General features: G+C 36.1%; 1 protein-coding gene across 1 annotated transcript in view; it reads left to right on the top strand.

Annotated features, from left to right (window-relative positions):
• Nucleotides 1–842: 842 nt before the first annotated feature.
• Nucleotides 843–9,145, top strand: part of LOC137630631 (uncharacterized) — a 229,083-nt gene continuing 220,780 nt past the window's right edge. The window contains exon 1 of the mRNA XM_068362237.1: nucleotides 843–1,091. The gene's annotated coding sequence lies outside the window, so the exon portion shown is untranslated. The remainder of the gene's footprint in view (nucleotides 1,092–9,145) is intronic.

The following is a 9,145-nucleotide window of genomic DNA, read 5'->3' as shown; positions in this document are numbered from 1 at the left end:
TGTGCCACTTCATTGTCCGTGTCTATGGAATGTAAGAGAGAGATAGTTATATAGGTTAAATTCAGCTAAACCATTTGTTAAATTGATTATGTGAGAATACTAACGGAAGTATTTTATGTTTAATAAAGGATATAAAATTCTAGGCCTTCATTATACCTAGATTATATCATAAAATTGTAAGAAAATTTATCAAACCCTTTGATGTTTAGACTGATTTTCATGCCCTAAATAATTATTTAATTGAATAGATAAACTAACTAATTAATATAGATGTTTCCTCTCTTATAAAAGTTATTATTGCATAAATTAAAAAAAATAATTGAAAAGTGAAGAATTATATTCCTTTCATATACCAATATACATTTTGTTTGTATATATAAAGTTTTGAGTAACGCCTGGATATATATATATATATATATATATATATATATATATATATATATATATATATATATATATATATATATATATGCATGCATACTTAGTCAAGTATAGAAAAAAATATATAAGTTGAAGAGTAGGCTGACTCCTATTAAAAGTGGAAACATTTGTTCCTTAGATATATTGTAAGGGATATTCAGAAACTTAGATTTATCTACAGCCATCCTTCAAGTTCCATATATTAAGATTCAGGGAACTATACCCTTTCTTCGTTAAAATTCAGATTCCTTACAATTCTCTCATGCTAACCCGGTTATACAATCTACAATAGTTTGGTTTCAAATAAGAGAAAAAAACGGTATAGTCTCTGTCTAAAATCCATTTTCTTTCTCATCTTCCTACGTCATCAGATCTCCCCCCCCCCACTCTTGCTCGGTGCACCGGGTGCACACCTCGTCACCTACTGGGAGAGAGGACGGCAGTGGCCATCGTGTTGCCTAAGGAGTGCACCAAAGTGAGTCGCTCAGTTCTATTGCAGTCGTCTTGCAGTTTGGAAGTGTGTGATATCTCTTCGACACAGTCATTCTTGACTTGGTGTTCGTTCTCGTGGTGAAGTGTCAGGAATATAGATTTGTAATCGTACAGTGAAAGTTCTTGGAGTGACGCCGTGTATCAATACTAACCAATTTTCTCCCTGGATTATGAACTAGGTAAGTAATATGTGCTTAAACTCCAACTTTTGGTGAGAGATTTAGGAAAAAAAATCAGAATCCAATAGTTTCTCTTCGAGGATAACGAAATCGTCCATTGGTAAGAGTTTTACCTATCGAAAAAAGTTCTAAAGTCGGTGAAAAACAAGTTTGTGCTGTTATCTCGAGAATAGAGGTCGTAAGGAATGCCACTTAGATGTATGTTGTTATCAATACCAAATTACTTTAGCGTGCAAGACAATCTTTACGGGGGAAACTGATCAGAATGTATGGGATATATCGCTAGGCCTGTCTTAGCAACACTCCCCTTTTATAGAAACGTTTTAACTATGTCCTTCGGGTTTGACCATCTGGCAACCCGATCAGCTGTCACCTGCCCCAGTTTAAACTCACTTTGGTGATGTGATCAACAAGTTGAACCACTTGGTGTAAATCTTAGTGACTTTACGCCGTCCGTGGATCTTGTGGGAGATCAAAAATAGATCAGGTAGATACGTTTTCTCTTTTTTTTCGCTTACCGCAGTGTATGTGTGAACTGCAATATTAAAAGCGCAGCAGTCTTGCATTACGCAATACCCAACCACAGGGTGACCATGTGATCGGTAGGATTCTGATTCCAATCAAAAGTGGGACATCGTGTTATGATTTTTTGTTGTTTCACAGGCTGTTTGTTTACCACCAATTCCCGTGTTGTCTCCGTAGTGGGGTTGGGGGAGCGGTTAGTAGACATTATTTAAAGGTACATTATCTTGAAGAATTCCTTTGACCGCTAGAAGCGCCTTCATCTACCTTGGTGCCCAACTGATTTACTTGGTTTATCTGTAAGATTTTCCTCGATCGTATCTGACGCTATATGCCCTCCCCCAGGCAAGTGTTGGGTTATATAGGCCAAATTTATACGCCTGGATGTACTCTAGTTCTAAGAGGGGCCTGGATAGAAAACCCAAGGTCATTGGGTGACGTCACTTCACTCCAAGTGTGCTGGAGCTTAAGTCTCTCTCTCTCTCTCTCTCTCTCTCTCTCTCTCTCTCTCTCTCTCTCAGAAGTGATCAGGTGGTCTCTGCTATAGGCTGGTACCATTTGGCGTAATGTGTAGAGACCATGCTGCCAAAGATAGGCCTTGTCTTTCGTTAAATGATGGTGGTTATCATAATTTATTATAATCTTTATTATTCTATTATAACGAAGGCACCACAGTTCATTCCTATGTTTGTTGTTCTGAATAATATATTACGTAGACTCTTTCATTACAAAACTTGACATGTTTTATCCTCCATGACAAAACAATATCATCACCAGTGTTATTCTAAAAGCCAAGAATTATATAGGACAATTCTGTAACAATCTCAAGGAATTCTGAAGTGCGTTCTTCTGATAAAATAAATATCAACTTAGTACGTTACACGAGTGTCGATACAGAAGGTAAACTGTCTTAAACATGTAACCTTTATCTGAATTTTAATACAAGTGAATTGGCATACTTTAATCTAAACAGATTGCAATAGTTTCCAAAATTACATTTGTAACTGTTTAAGAAATACGGTAAAGTTTGCAATTATTCTTTAGATATAAACTTTAACATAACATGCCACACGGCTGTATCCTGCATCAATATGGTACTAAGCCCCTTAACGAATTGTGATGCAGCAAGATTTTGTATTCCAAATAAAGTCTAAGCTTTATATGAATCTCCATTCTGTTGATTACAGTATTCTGAAATATTCGAATTCTGTATAGTGAGGAACTATATTTCATAACTTTTAAAACAAATGTTAGTCCTACCTCCCCGGGAGGACCATTACTGCAAGAGTCCGTGGTGAAACACCTGTAATGTAACACCTGTGATGCCTGTCCAGCAACTGTTACTTGATTAAAGGCACCTGCCGTAATTTCCGAGAAGGCTGTTTCCAATTTTCAACTTTGAAAACAAAAAATGGTGAGATAGGGGCAAAAAGTCGATGACGAAAAGACAAACTTCATCAGGGTAATATTTCGGTAGAGTGCCACCCAGTCCAATTACCGCTTGCAAGTACATATGAGCTTGATGTTTTTATTTTATTTTTTGGTGAGCGAAGCAAAATCATGGTGTAGCAAACAACATTAGATTTTTTCTTTTATCAAGAGCGAAGCGAGCCTACGGCGGAGCAATAACCAAGATTTTTTCTTTTATCAAGAGCGAAGCGAGCCTACGGCGGAGCAAAAACCATAAGATTTTTTCTTTTATCAAGAGCGAAGCGAGCCTACGGCGGAGCAATAACCAAGATTTTTTCTTTTATCAAGAGCGAAGCGAGCCTACGGCGGAGCAAAAACCATAAGATTTTTTCTTTTATCAAGAGCGAAGCGAGCCTACGGCGGAGCAATAACCAAGATTTTTTCTTTTATCAAGAGCGAAGCGAGCCTACGGCGGAGCAAAAACCATAAGATTTTTTCTTTTATCAAGAGCGAAGCGAGCCTACGGCGGAGCAATAACCAAGATTTTTTCTTTTATCAAGAGCGAAGCGAGCCTACGGCGGAGCAAAAACCATTTTTTTCTTTTATCAAGAGCGAAGCGAGCCTACGGCGGAGCAAAAACCATTTTTTGTTTTTATCAAGAGCGAAGCGAGCCTACGGCGGAGCAAAAACCATTAGACTTATTACCGAAATCCAATGGATTTTGCACCGCCGTGCGCTCGCTTCGCTCGCGAAAAAAAAAAAAACAACAGCAGCAAGCTTCTATGCACTAGCCACAATATCTGGACCGTGGTACTATCAAGCAGTAATGGCGCTGGGTGGGACTCTACCATAAGTATTACCCGGCATTAATATTAAGTGGATAACCTGGTAACGGATGGCCCCACACATCCGTCCAGTCTGTCATTTTATGACGATTTGCTTGAAAGCAGACGGGGAGAGAGAAAGAGGTTTCTCTGATTGCTTGCAAGGCATAACAGCTCAACAGTTCGACGGCGATTTTAGAGGTTTGCTGATGGCGTATCCATTCTCATGTGCTGAATTCTAATGACAGGAGAACCCCGAAAGTTACTGAATTATTTACGTCGGTATCGAAGGCAAAGGATTTAGCGCTGTTCTTTGCTAGGTTGTGAGGCAGGAAGAGGATAAGTTTCAACTACGTAGTTCTCTCTCTCTCTCTCTCTCTCTCTCTCTCTCTCTCTCTCTCTCTCTCTCTCTCTCTCTCTCTCTCTCAACGTTTAAGCTAGTTCGCTCTAACAAAGCAAATGGAGTCTCCGCGGATCGACAAAAAAAGTCTATGAAACATTCAAATTCCTTGTAACACACACACACTCTCTCTCTCTCTCTCTCTCTCTCTCTCTCTCTCTCTCTCTCTCTCTCTCTCTCTCTCTCTCTCTCTCAACGTTTAAGCTAGTTCGCTCTATCAAAGCAAATGGAGTCTCCGCGGATCGACAAAAAGGTCTTTGAAACATTCAAATTCCTTGTAACACACTCTCTCTCTCTCTCTCTCTCTCTCTCTCTCTCTCTCTCTCTCTCTCTCTCTCTCTCTCTCTCTCAAAATATGGTTCATATTTTACAACGAAAAAAGGCGTGTAACAAAGCCTTTATTGCTATAATATTGTAGGCTCTCTCTCTCTCTCTCTCTCTCTCTCTCTCTCTCTCTCTCTCTCTCTCTCTCTCTCTCTCTCTCTCTCTCATGGATGTTACCCGGAATGTTATTGAATGATAATAAAAAATCTGGAGTTAAAATGAGGTTTGTAGCCTGAATATACGTTGTAAGAATGACAGGAAGCAAATTTTCGATACGTAAAATGGTTAAAAAGCTTAGGTGAAAAGATTAACCACTATGTTTATTTAGATCGTTTGGCTATGTAAATGGAGATTGGTGAAAATGTATATAAAGAAGGAAGTATACGAGACACTAGAATTGGCAGAACTTCCTAATCGGGTCGTTGAATCAGTAGAACTTGAAAAGTTCAAAGTTGCAGCAAATGTTTTGATGTTGAGCAGGCTGACAGAAGTATTTTTATAGATATATATGATTTATCTGTTTTAATGTTTTTTTAATATTTTATTTTAATTTCCATTACTACTTATATCGTTTATTTATTTCCTTGTTTCCTTTCCTCGCTGGGATATTTTTCCCTGTTGGAGCCCTTGGGCTTATAGCATCTTGCTTTTCCAACTAGGGTTATAGCTTAGCTAGTAATAATAACAATAATATTAATGATAATAATATCAGTAATAATAATAATGCTATGAGAGATGCAGCACACAAGAAGGAATTTGATATCGAGAAAGGTCGCGAGTTCTTTCAGGTAGACGAAAATGAGTTCCGAGCGCCATTATTGAATCGGCCTCTGTTGTGAACAATTCATGAATACGAGATTCATTCAAAATTCAACAAGCAGAATATGGCTGTTATAGTGTTAATGTACAGTGAAATGTAATTTGCATTCCTGTATAATTACGTTTAACGTACTTCACGCATGCAAGTTACTTAATATGCACGCATGTTACAGAGTTGTTAAGGTTTCACCATTTGTTAGTTTCAGCCTGTGAATCTTTGTGTGGTAGATCGGCTTCTGTGTAACTTTGTCTTGTAGAAAAGTTATTTGTGACGTCAGAACACGTATGGTATGCATTAAAAAAAATGGTTAATGTCTGGCAACATTTATTTTCAGGATTTTTACCCTTTTAAAAGTATTAAAAACGGATATATTGACGTAAAGGACTCATTACGGTCACCAACCTGTAGAAGATGATGATAAAGTAAGGTAAGAAATACGGTCGCCTGTATTTTACTGAAATACGGTTTAGAACAGTATATTTTTTGAGAATTCCCCATTAAAATTTTTCCAAGTGTATTGTAATGTTTGTAATATATATATATATATATATATATATATATATATATATATATATATATATATATATATATATATATATATATATATATATGCCTTTGTCTGTTGTTTTCAGTTAATTTCTATCGCCGTCCAGGATTTACATTGTTCATTTATCTATTGTATGTGCGTTCTATAATTACTGACACATCTGACATATTTTTATGCGCTGTGTACATTATTATAGTTCTGTTTTGAATGACATTTTAATAAAAGTTCATTGATATTGTTTTTTCTTGTTGTTGTTGAGCACAATCTAATTTTATAAACTCATAATTAACCTAATTTTCATTGCTTGTAAGAATAACTTCATCCATGCCCTATAGGATCCAGTAGTGTCCTCAGCCTTGCCGCCCTTACTAGTTAGTACTGATACCTATAGGCTTATCTGAATGGGTCCTGGGACACAGGGTATATCTATATGGAGTTGGTCATCGATCTTTTCCTTTGATACTTGTAAACGACCTCCAATTTAAGAGGTTATATTTATTATTATTATTATTATTATTATTATTATTATTATTATTATTATTATTATTATTATTATTTAGGGAAATTCTTATTATATAAAAAGACCCCACGTTGAAAAATTAAGCTTCCACAATAATTACGCCTTATATATGCAAAGATATGAACAGTTTCTTTAAACTATTAAACATATTTTTTCAATGTATTTACTTTGCAAAAGCTTAGATTGGTGACACTGTTAAAGATCACTTCGAGGCATAAGTAAAGCTTGAAGTTTTTTTTCCGTGACGTAAATACGGCTTGAAAATAAAACTTTTAGATAGCAAACTGTTAAAAATTTGGCGTAAGAAAAACTGTAAAAACCCTGTAATAAATGTTGCCAGGCAATTACAATTTTTAAAAACCGATATATTGACGTAAAGTAGTGATATTACGGTCACCTGTAAAAGTTAATAACAACGTATGGTAAAATTACGGTCGTCTGTATTTTACTGAAATACGGCTGAGAACAGTATATTTTTTTACGGAGAATTTCAGATTAAAACTACGGTTTTATTTAGCAGTGTAGGAAAAAAGTAAATAAGCTGATGCCTTTGACATACCGGGTGATCCAAAAGTGTTAGAGATTAAATATACGGTTAGGTATACTAAAACAATTTAATTTTGTTAAAGAATTATATTTGAAATTAAAAATTACTATATAAAATAATACAAACTCTCGGAAAATATGATTAATGTAAGCACTCAAACTGCAGCCCATCGCAATTTACACAGCTTTGGATACCCTTCACTCTTCTGCGATCTGATTTGCACAGTTCTTTTTGTTCTCAACTTCCTACAGTTTTTCAACTGTAAACAATGTCTTTGAGACCCCTCCCCCCAAAGAGTAAAATTCCTACTCCTTACAGAATCCTCACTTTCTTCCCCATCATTCCCCAACACCCTTCCTCCCCATCAAGGGTAACTGAGTAAAGCATCTTTGGAAAAACCGGTCAATGGAATCAAGGATTTTCTGCCAAACGAAAATGAGACTCATACGAATTCCTATGGTCATAAGTAGGAATAAAAATACTAGCAAAACAAAAGAGGACTTACAAATCAAAACATTTTAATAAAAAAAAATAATAGGAATTCTTTCCTTTGTTTTGTAACTGCAACAGTCGCTGGCTAACAACTCCAACCATAAATCATTATTGGTTTTCAACTAAATCTGATTGTTCTGTGTAATTCCATTGGGGGTTAAGTCGGGCGAACATATTGGCCAGATAATTGGTCCACCTCGGCCAATCATTTCTCTGGAAATGTTGCATCGGGATACTAACGGAAGGATCCTATCTTGTTTGATTTAAATGTCATTTGAATTAGCTAGTTGTTATTTGGGGACAAGTTTGGTTTAGGTGTTGTTAAGGTTAAATTATTATTATTACCATTGTCAAATCTTTTTAGTGAGGCAGGTTTGCACAGACTCACAGGGGTACCGCCTTTTTAGCTCGGAAAAGTTTCCTGACCGCTGATTGGTTGGACAAGATCATTCTAAACGATCAGATGGCAGGAAACTTTTCCGAGCTGCGAGTCGGTGCAAATGCGCCTCATTAAAAAAAAGTACAGCTAAGCTACAGCCTTAGTTGATAAAAGGGGTTCCAGAATGGAAAAATAACAGCGAGGAAAGGAATTAAGGAAATAAACTATATGAAAAGCAATGAGTGAAGAATATAAAATATCAGGACCAGTAACAACGTTAAAATAGATCTGTCCAATATAAAGTATGAAGAGTGAACCGTGTCGGCCTGTTCAGAAGTTCAAAATTACAGAGGATGATTTTATGTTGAAGTTACATCGATTGACTACCCGATTAAGAAGGTGGTATCACTGCATGTTTTCACTATACCAGTACAAAAATCGTCATATTTATAATGAACTTCATCGTTATAATGTAACCCTAAAAACAAACAATATTCCAGTCACTTTTATTCACACGTTTATTGACTTGTCACTTGTTTCTGATTTTGCCATCGATAACAGTCTTTTCCTATTGCCTTCTTGTTCGCTATTTAGCTCTGTTTGACTCGCTGACATGAGAGAACCCTTGAGCTTATAGAATCCTAGTAATAATAATTGGTTGCGAGTTCAAAACAATTATTTTTTCACAATTTTCATTGTGGTTACTAGAAGTCTAGAAATCAAAGCTTCCGCGATTTTAAAATCTATTTTTTTTTTTTGTTGATACGCAGTTCACTCAAAACTGCCCTCGCACACACCAAAGGCCAAATAAAAGTTAATAGTGACAATAAAAGCGTTTACCTTTGTAGTTTATCTAGCGTTCCTGCATCAACTATTCTTATCTCATATTTGTCGTATTAATTAAGCTGTCAGTTACGTGGCCAAAGAAAGTCGAAACAATATGAGGTCAACAAAAGAATTTGTGTTCACTCGGATTATTCTGTTCCAGCATTTGAATATTTCAGGTCTTAGTCGCTGGGTATAGCATGCAGAAGGATTGGAGGTCATAACAACTTAAATTTCTCTCTCTCTCTCTCTCTCTCTCTCTCTCTCTCTCTCTCTCTCTCTCTCTCTCTCTCTCATTGTGCTGTGATGTGTAAATTGTGTGGAAAACGAAATAAGTGTGCAGTTCATAATGAAACAGAAAACCCTTAAACCTTATACAGGAAATGCTATTTGATTTTATCATGCAATGTAAAGACATTTTATTTTTAATTATTCAAAGCAAGA

Source organism: Palaemon carinicauda, chromosome 38, assembly GCF_036898095.1.
Source record: "Palaemon carinicauda isolate YSFRI2023 chromosome 38, ASM3689809v2, whole genome shotgun sequence".
Taxonomy (NCBI): domain Eukaryota; kingdom Metazoa; phylum Arthropoda; class Malacostraca; order Decapoda; family Palaemonidae; genus Palaemon; species Palaemon carinicauda.
The sequence above is the reverse complement of the archived record's forward strand: the minus strand, read 5'-3'. Positions and strand labels throughout refer to the sequence as shown.